Source organism: Motacilla alba, chromosome 3 (genome assembly GCF_015832195.1).
Source record: "Motacilla alba alba isolate MOTALB_02 chromosome 3, Motacilla_alba_V1.0_pri, whole genome shotgun sequence".
In the NCBI taxonomy this organism is placed as follows: Eukaryota; Metazoa; Chordata; class Aves; order Passeriformes; family Motacillidae; genus Motacilla; species Motacilla alba.
Genome location: NC_052018.1, coordinates 3,737,267 through 3,751,765, shown reverse-complemented (window position 1 = coordinate 3,751,765; position 14,499 = coordinate 3,737,267).

The following is a 14,499-nucleotide window of genomic DNA, read 5'->3' as shown; positions in this document are numbered from 1 at the left end:
CTCTTGTTTAGACTCTGGTTTTTAGTCTTCCTGCTCTAACTGAGGTCACAGTGGCTGGGCAGAACCTGTTAGGTTTTACACTGCTTCCTAAAAGTTCAATAGAAGTAGATATTTCCCCCTTTCCCATCAAGGTCAGTGCCTCATGTATATGGCCAAGTCCTAAACGGCTTCATCCCAGCAGAATGAGCCTCCTGGTTGATCTTAGGTGCAGAAACCACCATGTGCTCAGCCAAGAGGCTCTTTGTTGGGACAGGGGCTGTGGGAATCATCGTGTTCGTGCTCTCTGCACAGCTGAGTTGTGGCACCGTGCCCCAAAACTGGAGATCCACCCTCCTATCAGCACCCACACTCACAGCTGCTCATCGAACTCCTGGGCAGCCTTTATCATATCACAGGACAGAGCCTGCAGGCTGATTGTGTGCAGGAGATGGGCGTAGCTGTTCTGAGAAGAAAACTCATCCTATCAGTACTTTTTTTTAAAGTAGGAGGCCATGAAGAGAATAAAGTTGGTGAAGTTGCATGTCCACAGCAAGGACCCCACTGGGGTGAGGCTGACACCCAAATTCTGCTGAAGTCCCCAAGGGAAAACTGAAGCAGCCTTAGAAAGGAAAAAAATTCTCCTGATATCAGGTGTATTGAACTGGAATAGGATGGCACTCTCCACTGGATACATTTCTTTTTATGCTGTTTGGGAACTTGACAATTCTCTAGAGGACAAGAGTGCTGGAATGAGCACATTCCTCTTGAATGAAGAGAAGCTGAATGTCTGGTGGGTTATGAACCCAGGTTCAGCATTTTTGGATCTCAAGCACAGCAATGTGCCCTGTGAGGTGACAAATGCAGTCCTACATTTTACCATGTCCTCCAGAATTATTTCTGCTCAGGCTTTGGAGCTGTGCTTCTTGCTTGCAAATTCTACCTTTTCATTTCTCCTTTCTGGGGAATTATTATTCATTTGAAGTCCCTGCGGCTCCAGCTGGCAGCCTGACAGGAAAGCTCTGGCTGCCCCATCCCTGGAAGTGTCCAAGGCTGGGCTGGACAGGGCTTGGAGCAGCCTGGGGTAGGGGAAGGTGTCCTTGCCTGTGGCAGCGGGTTGGAACTGGATGGCCTTTAATGTCCCTTCCATCCCAAGACTGTATGAAGGCAGAAAGGACAAAGTTGCAAATTTCCCAGTCAATATTCCTTCTAAAGAGGGGCCTTACTTGGCCCAAACTGCAGAAATCCAGAAACATGCTATGGTTTGGTGCAGTCCAGGCACTGCCTGATTTCTTAAACATCCAGTAAAGCTGCATGGGGCAGGAAGTTCTTAACGGAGTTCTTAACGAGCAGCCAGGAGGGATTAGAGGGCATGGAGCAGTTTGTACAAAGTATTTGGAGTTAAATCTGATCCCATGCCACATTTTCTAAATCTCCAAGCAGAGTCCTGGTGTGATGGGGTTTTGCAGCCTCAGAAGCAGGGCTGGATATGGGAATCCCACTCCTAAATTAAGGATAGAATCATAGAATCTTGGGATTATTAGAGTTGGAAGGGACCTTGAGGGCCATCCAGGTTCTCCTGCTGTTTCTTGCTGGGGGGGGGTGAGTGATTTCCAACAGCACAATGAGCTGCCCACAGGGGAGGCTTGTGCATTGCTGCCCTTCTCAGGGGAGCCCTGGAGGGTGTGGGGCAGTGGGATGTCCTCTGAAAGACAAAGTGACAAACTGCTGGCAAGCAGAATTCCATGTTTGATGGACCAGTAATTTGATCTCTCAATTTGATCCACCATCTCTGCAGACAGAAGCTGATCAAATCCTCCTTTCCCCGAGCTGATCCTCCCAAGTCTTCTCATTCCCAGCAGCATTTGTACAAAGAGCTTCCAGATCCTTCTCCTCTGGATTCCTTCTGCTGAGCTGTACCTCCAGCAAACAACATTATTACTTCCTCCCCCCACCTTATTCCAAACACATCTATATTTCATAACCACAAACATTAACTGCCTGAGCAATCTTGAAGAACAAAGGCTTTGAGATAAGATTATCTTGCCACAGAGGTGTTTATAAGCCTTTTTTTTCCCCCCTCATTCCCTCCTGCTTATGAATTCCACCCCTTGGCAGACAGGTTGGGATTGTTATGTAACAGCTTAGCTACATGTAATTAGAGGGCACAAAATTATAGATGGAGCAGGGATATTATCCAGTGTGGATGGCACAAGCTTGCCTGAGTTTCTAAAGCACATGGGTGAGTTTGTGGAGGAGAAAAACATTAATGATGAGTGACTGTAAATCCCCTGGATGTGCAGCAACAGTGTCTGGTTCAGAAAGTCCTTCAGCTGTAGATCCCAGTCTGTGAGAGCACTGTGGGGAAAAAGCTGCTGCTGGAAACAAAGGAACAGGATTAGGAGGATCTTGCCTTGATTTGCTGGGGTTGCTTTTATGTTCTGAGCTGGGTTCCCTGAATGATGAGCAATTCCTGCCCCAGCACAGCAAGGAGCAGAGGAGCTCAACAAACCAACCACTCCATAAAAATGCTGTTTTTCAAGGCCGTTCATTATAAGCAGGGCATTGAGCCATGAGGGAGCCAAGTGCAGTAACTATATTTGTGAAGCACGGGTCATTTCTGTTTGCTGGACTCACTTGATATTCACACAATGAAGTCATTTTTATGTGGTGTTCAGCTTATCAGCCTCTATTTTAAAGACTACTTGTGCTAGAATCATGTTTACCCTCCCTCTGAGCAGTGCTTTTTATTTGAAGGTGCTGCTGAAGGTAAACCAACCTCCTCCTTTGACGTGGAACTCTCATTTAAACATATTTTTTGAAACACTGCCTATCTTTTCTGAAGTCTGTTAAATTTCACGGTGTTCTGCAGATAATGATATTTCCATCTTGCCTAATTTTTGCCCATAAACAGGTTTTAAACTGTTCACAGTGGAGAAGACAGGAGCTAAAACACCTTCCAGCTTTTATTTTTTCATCTTCCTCCATGTAAAAAGGCAAATATCCAGTATTTTATTTATTCCTGAGGGGATATCTTCCCTGTCTCTGTCTGCAGGGAGGGCTCAGAGCAGGGACCAGGTTCTGCTCTGGGGGGCTCAGCAATAAGAGAAAAGGAATGGGCAGGAACTGAACCCCAGGTTCAGTCCACCTGGACACGAGGAAGAACTTTTTCCCTGTGCAGTGACCGACCACTGAACAGATTATCCAGAAAGGGTCTGAAGTTTCCTCATTGGAGATATTCCAGAATAATCTGGACTCAATCCTGTGCCCTGTGCTCTGGGAGGGCCCTGCTGGAGCAGGGAGGTGGCACTAGATGACCTCCAGTGGTCCTTTCCAACCTGACCCAACCTGGAATTCTGGGATGAGCTGCAGTCCTCACCAGGACCATGGATGCAGCACAACAGCCCTCAAGCACATGGACTGAGCCAGAAGAGCAGAACAACTGGAGGTTTCCTGCAGGAACTGCTTCCAGGCCACACTGGAAAGAGGGCAGCAGATTATTCCTGCACCAGATCCCCCACTTGGGTGAACCTAGAGAGCCCCACTGAGCTGTGGTCACTTGAGAAGGGCAGGGATCCACCACAATTCTTAGAATCATGGAATGGTTTAGGTGGGAAAGGACATTAAAGCACATCTTGTTCCACCCCTTCCACAGGCTGGGACACCTTCCACTATCCCAGGCTGCTCCAAGCCCTGTCCAGCCTGGCCTTGGACACTTCTAGGAATCCAGGGGCAGCCACAGCTTCTCTGAGCAACCTCTGCTAGGGCCTCATCACCCTCACAGGGAACAATTCTGTCCATATATCTCACCTAAATTTCTCCTCTTTCAGTTTGACCCTATTACTCCTTGTCTTATCACTACAGTTCCTGAAGGAGAACCCCTTCTCCAGCTTCCCCATTGCAAGGGGAGCCTACAAATCTATACCAAGTCTTTTTTCCTATGGTTTTTCCACAATCCTTGGCTGCTGCCCAGAGATAGATTAGTAAGGAAGTGGAATTTTGCCTGGATTTTGTGTGTCTCTCTGTCCCTCAGACCCAAGCAAAGTTTGAGCTCCTGAAAGGATCTCCTGCTTTGTCCCACATGTGCCACAGCAGCCACAAAGAGACGCGAAGGAGGGACACTGAGCTAGGCTTTGGTGACAGCTCAGCCACAGAGGACGTGGAAAGAAGAAACATCTTCTCCCTGTGGTGCTGAACTGCTTTGACCCTGACGCTTGTCATGCCCAGCAGATGTGACACGGGCTGTGCCCAGGCACAGGGAGGTGTCACATCATGTTGGCAGCACGGGACAACCTCACACTGATCACAGTCAGGGCTCATCTTCCCTCTGTGAGTGAATGCGTCGCTTTTGCACCCAAACATGTGTCACACTGCATTGCTGTCTGCTTGGAGAAGGAAAAAAGGGAAGATTTTATTTAGAAGTCATTCTCTTTAATTAAAAGAACACACTTGATGATCTTTGGTTCAATTAGACTTGCCTTGGGTTTTTTTGGTTTTTTGGGGTTTTTTTTGGGTTTTTTTAGGGGGTTTTTTTGTTTGTTTTTTTTTAATAAGGGGTGAAAGCACTGTGTGAGCCACAGATGCCTTGTTTTTCAACACATTCTCCTGGCCTCATTCCCCTCCCCGTGAAGGGAAAACACAGGTGTTCCCCCTCCAGGTAGGCTGGCAAGGAGGGAAGTCTTTGCTTGTGGCATCTTCCACCTGGCTTTTCCACACTGGGTGAGAGATCCCTGTCTAAAAGGAGCCTCTCAGCAGGGTTAACTCCTATTGGGTGCTCACAGCTTGGGGACAGCAGTGGCTGCAGCCACATTTCCCTGTGCAAAGGGATCTCATGGCATCTTGCACTGTAAGGGACCAGGATCTAACCCTCAGTGCCCCCCAGATACTTCTGTGCTGCTGCTTTCTTAAAAACATTTTTTTCTGTGCCCATGGGGCAGCAATCCTGCAAGGTTCTCCCCTCAGGCGACCCCAATACTGCCCACGCACTGATGGCAGATAAAGGATCTGGTTTCCTTTATGTCCACAATTTTAATTTCCACCCTCATGGTGATTGGTTTTACACTCACAGAGTGATTAAGGTCGGAAAAGACCTTCAAGATCACTGAGTCCAACCTGTGACCAATACCCATCTTGTCAGTGAGACCAGGGCACATCCAGGTGTTAAAGACAGATGAAACACAAGAAAGGACACCCCATAGCAACAAGAGTTATCAAAAAAAAAAAAAAAAAAAAAAAAGAAAAGAAAAAAAGGGAAAAGGGGAAGAAAAACGGACCTGTGAAAAGCAGAAGTGGCTGAGGGAGACAAGGGGCCAATCTTACAGCATGAAGTACCATCATCACAACAAGAATAACCTCCAAATAAATCAATCTTGAAGACAGGTGCTCCAATAGTAGCCTGATTAGTCCTTAGAAAAAACTTTAGCTGGAGGAAGTTCTGGAAAAGATCCCTTGGGGAGGGAGAAGTTTGTGTTGCTGAGAGATTTAAGAGCAGGTTAGGTAAGAATCATCAGCACAGATGTGTTTTCAGTGCATCCTGTCTGAGGGCAGAAAGAGAGGCTCACAAACCTCCCCTCTTCAGATTCAGCACCTGGATCTCTCCCGTTTGCTTGCTGCCTCTCCAGTAAAGACATGAAATAATGAGTGGTTTATCCTGGGAATGTACAAAAAGGTCAGGGATACAAGTTCTGGGATGACACAATCCTCAAGAAGCCGCAGCCTGCAGTGCCACCAGCCAGAAGGAATTCCTAGAGCCCAGACAGGGACATTGTTATTTTGGGGAAGGAAACAGCTCTCTTTGCTCCCTGAAGGCTTTCCTGTATTAGCTGTTCATCCCCTGCCTCACAGCCTCCCATGTCAGCAAACAGAAAGGATGAAGAGTGCATCACAAATATAACAATGATTTGAGATAGGTGACGGAAAGGAGGGATTTTTGAGGAATAAAATCAGGCCCTGGATCTTACCCCTCATGAACACCTGCCTGCAGAGAGACCCTGATGCTGCTAAAGAAAACACAGCAGTTGTCACTTGCCCTTAAGCAGGAATTTCATAGCTCGGAGCGGATACAGGGAGCTCACAAGGGGCAGTGCTGTAATTGAAAAGGACTTGAAAATCTCTTTTGCTGACAAAGCCAGGTTGGATGGGGGCTCTGAGCAACCTGGAAGGTCTCCCTGCCCATGGCAGGGGCCGGAACTGGATTAGCTTTAAGGTCTTTCCAAGCCAAAAGAGTCTGTGATGATTCCCCAGTTTTCTAGCATCGCTCCTATAGCACATTGGCAAAACCAAATGGAAGTTTCTGAGTAGAAACAACCCAAGGAATCTTTCTGCCCTTCACAGCTGGGTCATAAAAAGCCAAAACCATTCACCCTGAAACAAACATGAGTAACCACAGGCAGGAGCAAAGGCAGAAGGAAATGTTGTAAACCCTCAGCAGCTGCTATTGCAGACCTGGATCCACTAATGGGGTATGGAGTGTAAACAGAATCCATTTTTTCCTTCCTTACTGGCTCCAACAGCGCAAGTTTCCACACAGGGATTCATTTCAAGCAGGCTGTGGAAAGAAGATGCATAATTAGTGCAGCTAATGACGAGGATGAATTACCAGACTAAGTAGGAGCAGCACATCAAACACTCTCAAGCCAAGAGAAGAGAGTTTGCTCACTGTAAGCCTTCCCTGCCCTGTAAATCCTGGCCTGCTTTCCCAAAGGTCTGTGTGCTTCTGACCAACACAAAGCCATGTGGAAACAAGCTCATTCAGGGCTCTGAGGTGAGCAGATGTTGCAAAATAAGGGTTAAGGAATGTACTCTGTGAAAACCAAGCTGTTTAAAAATCCAGACAAAGCCTCACACCAAATTTATCTCACACCACAAAGAACAGTGGAAGATCACCACCCTCCTTTGGAATTGGGCTTCAGGGATCCCTGTGGGATATTTTGTGATTCACCTCCATCTGTCCAAGAGATGGAAGCCTGTAGAACACCAGGAATCAGCCTTAAAACACTGAATAATCATAAAGGAGTTCACTGGGAAATGGAGGTAATGACCATCAGGGTCATTTTCTGCCCAGAACAAGGTGGAGAAGAAAAAACCTTGTGACCAGTGAAAAATCACTTTCCCAATTCGCTTTACTGAGGACTTTTGCTAATGAGACTTTGGAGAATAAATAGTTTATGAAGAGGACTTGGGTTTAATCTGATAATGTTACAAAAAGCTTCCCCATCAGGGGCTCAGTCCCTGTGAAATGTAGGAACAGAGACACAGCTGTTCAGTGGGAAATCACAGAATTATTTAGGTTTGGAGAGACCTTAAAACCCGTCCAGTTCCACCTCCTGCCATGGGCAGGGACACCTTCCACTATCCCAGGTTACTCCAAGCCCTGTCCAACCTGGCCTTGAATATTTCCAGGGATGGGGCAGCCACAGCTTCTCTGAGAAACCTCTACCAGGGCCTCATAGCCAAGATATTTTCTCTCAGTATCTCATCTAAGTCTCCCTTCTTTCATTTTAAGGCCATTTCCCCTTGTCCTATCACTCCATGCCCTTGTGAAAGTCCCTCTCTAGCCTTCCTGGAACCTCCTTCGGGTACTGGAAGTCTGTAATTCCCAATGATCTGAGGAACCACGGGATTTGGCTTGAAGAATGTAATGACCCAACCTGAGAAAAGCTTGCTAAAAACCTATCCATGCATCCCATGAAATCTGCAAAGTCTCACAGACCTAAACTTCTCATCCCTGAAGTACTTTTTTTTCAATTAACCTCAAAAAAAACCACTCTAAAATAAAACAGAAGACCTCAGGGGGAGACTTTGGGGCAGAGAAATTGAGATGCATTTAAAATGAAATCTAAACTGGCCACCTCTGCAAGACAGAGCCGCTAACACAGCTGTAAAGTCATTTATCAAGTGCTGGGAGCATTCTGGATGCCTCCAGGAACAGGCAGCACCTTTCCCACAGCCCCTCCAGCCTCTCGCAGCTGTGCAGGAGCAGAGCAGCCACAGCAGGACTGAAAAATCAGCTTAAGAATTCCTTGCCTTTGCTGCAGGGAATGAGGCATCATGTTACGAGCCAGGGATAGGCAAAGGCTTTGGAGAATTCCATTTTCCATCCAGTGCTATTAGATAATCACTGTAATTTAGTGTGATGAGGCAACAGACTTGAAGTTTAAGAGCCCTCTGCTTGAATTAAAGGCAGGCTGTTTCTCCTTGTCACACGACATTTCTCAGGCAGTGGTGCTGCAGGTCAGCTTTTCTGGATCTTTCTTCATTTCGTAGAATCATGGGAAGGTTGGAAAAGGCCTCTGAGACCACTGAGTCCAACCTGTGACCAATCCCCACCTTGTCCCCAGCCCAGAGCTCTGAGTGCCACCTCCAGTCATTCCTCGGGCACCTCCAGAGATGGGGATTCTACCACCTCCCTGGGCAGCCCCTTCCAATGCCTGATCACCCTTTCCATGAAAAAATTCTTCCTGAATTTACAGGGGAGTGCCTTGAAGGACAGGTGAGAGAGTTGGAGTTATATTTTATTAAATTTTGCTGTCATATTCCTGCAGACTGAACTGTAATTGACATTTTTTCACCCACCCCCCACTGGCAACACGAGGAGTCTTGGAATGGGGAAGGGAAATGCCTCCTGCCTTCAGCTCCCGATTTATTCACAGTTTTTGTTGGAGCAGGATATAAACATACATCAGCATCTGCTTTAGCTGAAAACCAGAGCTTGCCAACTCACACAGGCTGGGAATTTTCCATCTGCAAAAAGAGCAAGCTCAGCAAAGAAGAAATTGTCCTTGGGGACAAAAAGGGGGTTTTTCCTAAATAATTCTGTCTTCAATCAAAATCAGAAATTGCTGGTTCTAGAAATCCCTGGAATCCTGGAATCGTTTGGCTTGGAAAGGACCTTAAAGCTCACCTCGTTCCACCCTCTTGGGCAGGGACACCTCCCACCAGACCAGGCTGCTCTGGTCCCATTCCCTACATTTTCTGCTTTAGTATCCATGGATTATGGATGCTGGAGACCAAGCATGGAGGTGCTGGTGCCTTTGCTCTGACCAGCCTGGTCCTCCTTACACGCCTGCAGGGAGCCAGCTCAGCTCAGCATCCCCTGGAAGCTCTTGAGAAGGAGCCCAGAGCATGAAAATGTGGCATGTAAAGTATCCCAGGCCCCTGTGAGCACACAGCTCAGTGAGCTGGAACCTTGAGCTCAGCAGCCCAAAAAGGAATCCTGAAATATTAAAATGCTTTTGTTAAAGGCACAGGAAACACTCAGAGGAGCTTAACTAAATCAAGAAAAAAAATGTCATTAAAAAAATAGATATATTTAGGTCATCATTTTCATTCAGGATGAAGATGAACACTAAAGCAATTTCCTGAGAGGGGAAAAACCTTTCCCAGAGCTCTGCTAAGCAAAATCCAACTCTGCTGTGCACACACAGAGATATCCCCAGCCCTGAGATCAGAGGCAGAGCCAACCACATCTGACAGTGATTAATCCCATCCCTCCCGCCCGGCTGGGCACCAGGAGACCCTACAAAAACCCCCGTGCCCTGAGATGCACCTGCACAAAGGGGAAACACACTCAGGATTCACCGTTTCGAATGCAGGAATGGTTTCATTGTCAAGCCAAAAAAAAACCACCAAAAAAACCAAAAAAAACCCCAAAAAACAAACAACCAAAACAAAAAAAACCAACCCAAAAAAACCCCAACAAAAAACCAACAAAAAACCCCACAAAAAACCTAATAAACAAACAAAAAACCCAAACAAAAACACGAAAAAAAAAAGCCCAAAAAAGGAGAAATCCCTGGTATTTGTTATGAGTCTAAGATTCCAGTCAGTTCAGGGTTTGGGGCAGAGACTGATTATTTCTTTTTTTTTTCTCCCTCTTGAAAACTGCTGAATGAAATAGTTCAGAGAGCAAACGGAGCAGGAATGGCCGCTATTTCCAAACATTCCAGACACTGACAAATGGCCAGTTATTAAAAAAAACCTTGGAAAAGCATGGTATTGCAGGAGCTGCAGAGGGGAAAATCCTTTGCTGGCTGGGGAAGCTGAGCACTCACGGCTCCCAGCTTTGAGTGCCTAAATGAGTTTGAAAGGCCTGTAAGTACCATTGACCAGAACAGATGTCTCTCTTGAAAAAAGGGAAAGCTTCAGGAGGAGAAGAAACACAAAGAACCCTCTTGTTCCACTGCAGAGCTTGGAAAAAAAACAAAACACATTTAAAGTCCCTGGGGACGCCAAGATGTGGGAGCGTCAGCAGAATTGATCCACCTGCTACAGACTGGGCAGGAGCTTCCAAAAAAGGGTCAAATTAAAGGGTCATTGAATCCTGTGTGGTATCTCAGCAGCCAGGTTGGACTGCATGGAATCATGGAAGGGTTTGGGTTGGAAGGAACCTTGAAGAGCATCTCATTCCACCCCCTGCCACGGGCAGAGACACCTTCCACTATCCCAGGTTGCTCCAAGCCCCATCCAGCCTGGCCTTGGACACTTCCAGGGATCCAGAAGCAGCCACAGCTTCTCTGGGCACCCTGTGGCCTCCCCACCCTCAGAGGCAAGGATTTCTCACAGTGAAATGATTTCTGTGGTCTTTTCACACCTTACCCATCCTGTGATTCCATGCCAGTGTACCTTAGACCTGAACCACAGCGTGACCTCAGCAATCCCTGCTCCAGTCTGAGGATTCTACACGAATTTGAAGGAAATTCAGAGCCTCCAGCACAGCTCCATGGCTGCTCTCACAAGGGCACTGTGGATCCAGCCTTGCAGGGAGGCCAAACAGAGCTCACCTGGAATTCTGCAGAGGGAATGAGAGAAGATCCTGCTGTTCCCAGAGCCCTGGCACAGATGAGCGATTCAGCAAAAGGGATTTTTCTGCTCAGGAAGGGGAGTGCATGGAGCACTGGTGGTTTCACTGTATCTGATCACTTGACTCAATGTAAATCACAGATTTATTTAGGCTGGAAAAGACATCCAGGATCATCAAGTCCAACCTGTGGTCATCCCTACCTTGTCACCAGCCCAGAGCACTGACTGCCACATCCAGTCATTCCTTGGACACCTCCAGGGATTGGGAATCCAAACATCCCTGGGCAGCCCCTTCCAATGCCTGACAGCCCCTTCCATTAAGAAATTCCTCCTGATGTCCAACATGACTGTCCCCTGGCACAACTTGAGGCCATTCCCTCTCCTCCTGTCCTTGTTCCCTGGGAGCAGAGCCCAACCCTCCTGGCTGTCCCCTCCTGCCAGGGAGTTGTGCAGAGCCAGAAGGTCCCCCCTGAGCCTCCTTTTCTCCAGGCTGAGCCCCTTTCCCAGCTCCCTCAACCCCTCCTGGTGCTCCAGCCCCTTCCCCAGCTTTGTTTCCCTTCCCTGGACACAAAGTAAAGCTTCTTTCAGACCACTCCAGGATGGCAGAGCCCGCAGACTGACAGGGAAGCAGGAATGATTCCATAAACCAGTTCGCTCCTCCAGCACTGAGCCAAGCACCTGCAGCACTAATTTGGCACAAAATCAGCAGAATGGAGTGTCCAGCAAAGCTGGCCCTGAACTGCCTGATCCCCCAGGTTCAGCTGCAATCCAAGGCCTCCCAGATAGAGCCCAGCTGGAAAACGCTCCTCCCTGAGCTAAGGAGGCTGCCAGCTTGTGAGAAAGAGCACAGAGCCCTGCGAGATAAGGAAGGTAAAAGTGAGGTCAGAGGCTGGATAGTCAGGATGTGATAGGCAGCAGCTCAAGGGGACAAGAGGAAAACCGTCAACGTGGGAAGGCAGAAAATCCAAAATGGGAGAAAACTCCACCCCAGTGGGATGATGGCATCTCAGCAGTGTGGAGGGTCCATTCCATCAATAGCTGAGCCCAACACTCCCACCTGATGAACCCTCCTGTGGGCAGCAAAGACACCTTGGGTGTCCCTCTCTGTGGGCAGCTCAGACTTGCAGCTCACTAGGTCAGGTTGGACAGGGCTTGGAGCAACCTGGGATAGTGGGAGCTGTTCCTGTCCATGGCAGGGGGTGGAATCAGATGAGCTTTATTGTCCCTTTCTGCCCAAGCCATTCTGTGACAGTCCTCACCTGTGTGTGTCCTCAGATTATTTAAATTGGAAAAGCCCTTTAAGGTCATCAAGTCCAACCATTCCCCAGCACTGCCAAATCCACCACTAAACCATGTCCCCAAGTGTGACATCCACACACCTTTGGAACACTTCCAAGGGGAATAATTCCTCTGCTTCTTTGGGCAGCCTGCTCCAATCCTGCTGACAGAATCTCCATGCATGTCAACAGATGCCCCCAAAAGTACTCCAGGGAGAGAGGGAGGGTCACAGGCTATTGAAAAGTTTGTATCTTCTATATTTTTCATGTTATCTGGATTTTAAGGTTTTATGGCTTAATTTGTTGCCTAATTTTGGGTATTTTGCCTGATCTGTGGTACTTTTAAAATATAAATCCATGTCCAAATGACTGCAAACATGAAAAGCCAGCCCGAGGTTCAGAAACAGGCTAACGGGGGAATATTGGAAACACAAATCAAGGGGAAGAAAGCAGGAAACATTCCAACATCCTTCCTCTCAGAGGCAGCATGGTGCCATCGCTCCAGGGGCTCCACGAGTGTTCTTGTCACTCTCCCCACTCTCCACCACTGCCTTCTTTCTCTCCCTGGCAATGGATCCGTATCCAGAAGTGCTGCTCCTTCATAGTTTTCTGCAGCAGCCTCTCCCAGAGCCTGGGGCTTGATCTCCCTGCCATCCCCTCCCACACACGGGGCTTTTGTGGTCTCTCCTCTGCCCTCTGCCCTGCTGAACCTGCAAACCCTCCCCACCCACGGTGCTTGGAGAGCTCAGGGCAAGGAGCTGAGGACACGTGGAGACACATCAGGACACGTGGAGATGGAGACACGTCAGGGATGTGCTGTCCCTTTGGTTCCGTGCTCTGCAGGGGCCAAGGCTCTGCCCACAACCCAGTGGGGCTGGTGCAGAGCAGCTGCCTTTAACCCCTCTGACAATCCCAGGGGTGCTCCGTGCAGGATTCCTGTAACGTGGCATTGGGGAAAGGATCAAGGTGTGTCTGGTCTCCTCTTCTGCTTTTAGCTCACAGCTTCTCTTGGCACCCTGTGCCAGGGCCTCACCACTCCCACAGCCAACAATTCCTTCCCAAATTCCCATCTCTCCCTGCCCTCTGGCAGTGGGAAGCCATTCCCTGTGTCCTGTCCCTCCATCCCTTGTCCCAAGTCCCTCTCCAGCTCTCCTGGAGCCCCTTTAGGGCCTGGAAGGGGCTCTGAGCTCTCCTTGGATCCTTCTCTTCTCCAGGTGAGCACCTCCAGCTCTCCCAGCCTGGCTCCAGCCCTGGGAGCATCTCCGTGGCTTCCTCTGGACTCTCCCCAGCTGCTCCACATGGATTTTCACTTTACAAATCCTCCCTGTGACTTCATTTACTCCAAGCACTGATGCCACGTTTAACAGCCCAGATGCTGACTCAGCCTGCAGAGCTCTTCCCTCCTGCCTGTGTCACTTTTCCATACATTTCTCCAATCCCCTGTGCCACGTGGAATCACAAACAGCTGGACCAGCACAAGTGAGGGGGATAAAGTGGCGGGGGAGAGCAGAACAGAATTTTAATTCAGGATTGCCACAGCCTTCCCCATTGGGAAACGACAGCATTGCCAACTGCTGGCAGCACAGCCAGGATACTCCATGTGCTTCGTGTTGCACAAGTGTCCTTTAGGGATCTCTGGAAGGAAACCTTTTCCCCAGAAAGGCACAGGTTTGTGGGTTTTTTGTTTTTATTCTGTGAGGGAAGTATAGAAACTAGAGCCCTGTGTTTACCCCACTGTAGAACAAATTCCTGCTTTATCCCCAAAACAACTGATGGATGTGTCTGCCCCATACCTGGAAGTGCTCAAGTTTGACCCCAAAAAAATGGAGCATAGTACAAAGAAACTAAGCAGTTCTCTGTTAAAAAAACCCCAACAAAACAAAAAAAAAAAATGAACCCAAACTCTGGAACAACTTTTATTCCTGCCATAAAGGTTTCATTTTGTTCCACCAAGTACCTACAAGCCAAATCCAGAAAATTCCCTGTAGAAAAGCTGCACTTACCTTGCAGGGACATCCCAACAAATGTTTTCCATGTCAGGAAAGAACGGCATCCTTAATCTCTTGTACCTTTGAATGAGCCACTTGTCAAAAGAGCTTTTTTTCCTTCAAACAGTGACCACAGGGTACACCTTTCAAACCTGAAACCATCCCCCAGACAGAACCAGTACCAACTGGGATGTGCAAACTGGTCATGTAAATGGTTACAACCGACTGCCCAAGCTACAAAAAACATTATTTTAGGGACTGCACTGTGGTTTTTAGTGGTGTAACTACAACTATGCAGTGCCCAGGTTGTCTGCCAGTATTTTAAGATCCTGAGGGAGCAGGTTTGGAGCTTTAAGAGCAAACTCTGCATGAGCTGACCTGCAGCATCAGATAAAGCATCCAAAGCCATCAGCAACACCCTCCCAAGAGAACATCAGAGGATCATCAGCTCAGCTCTG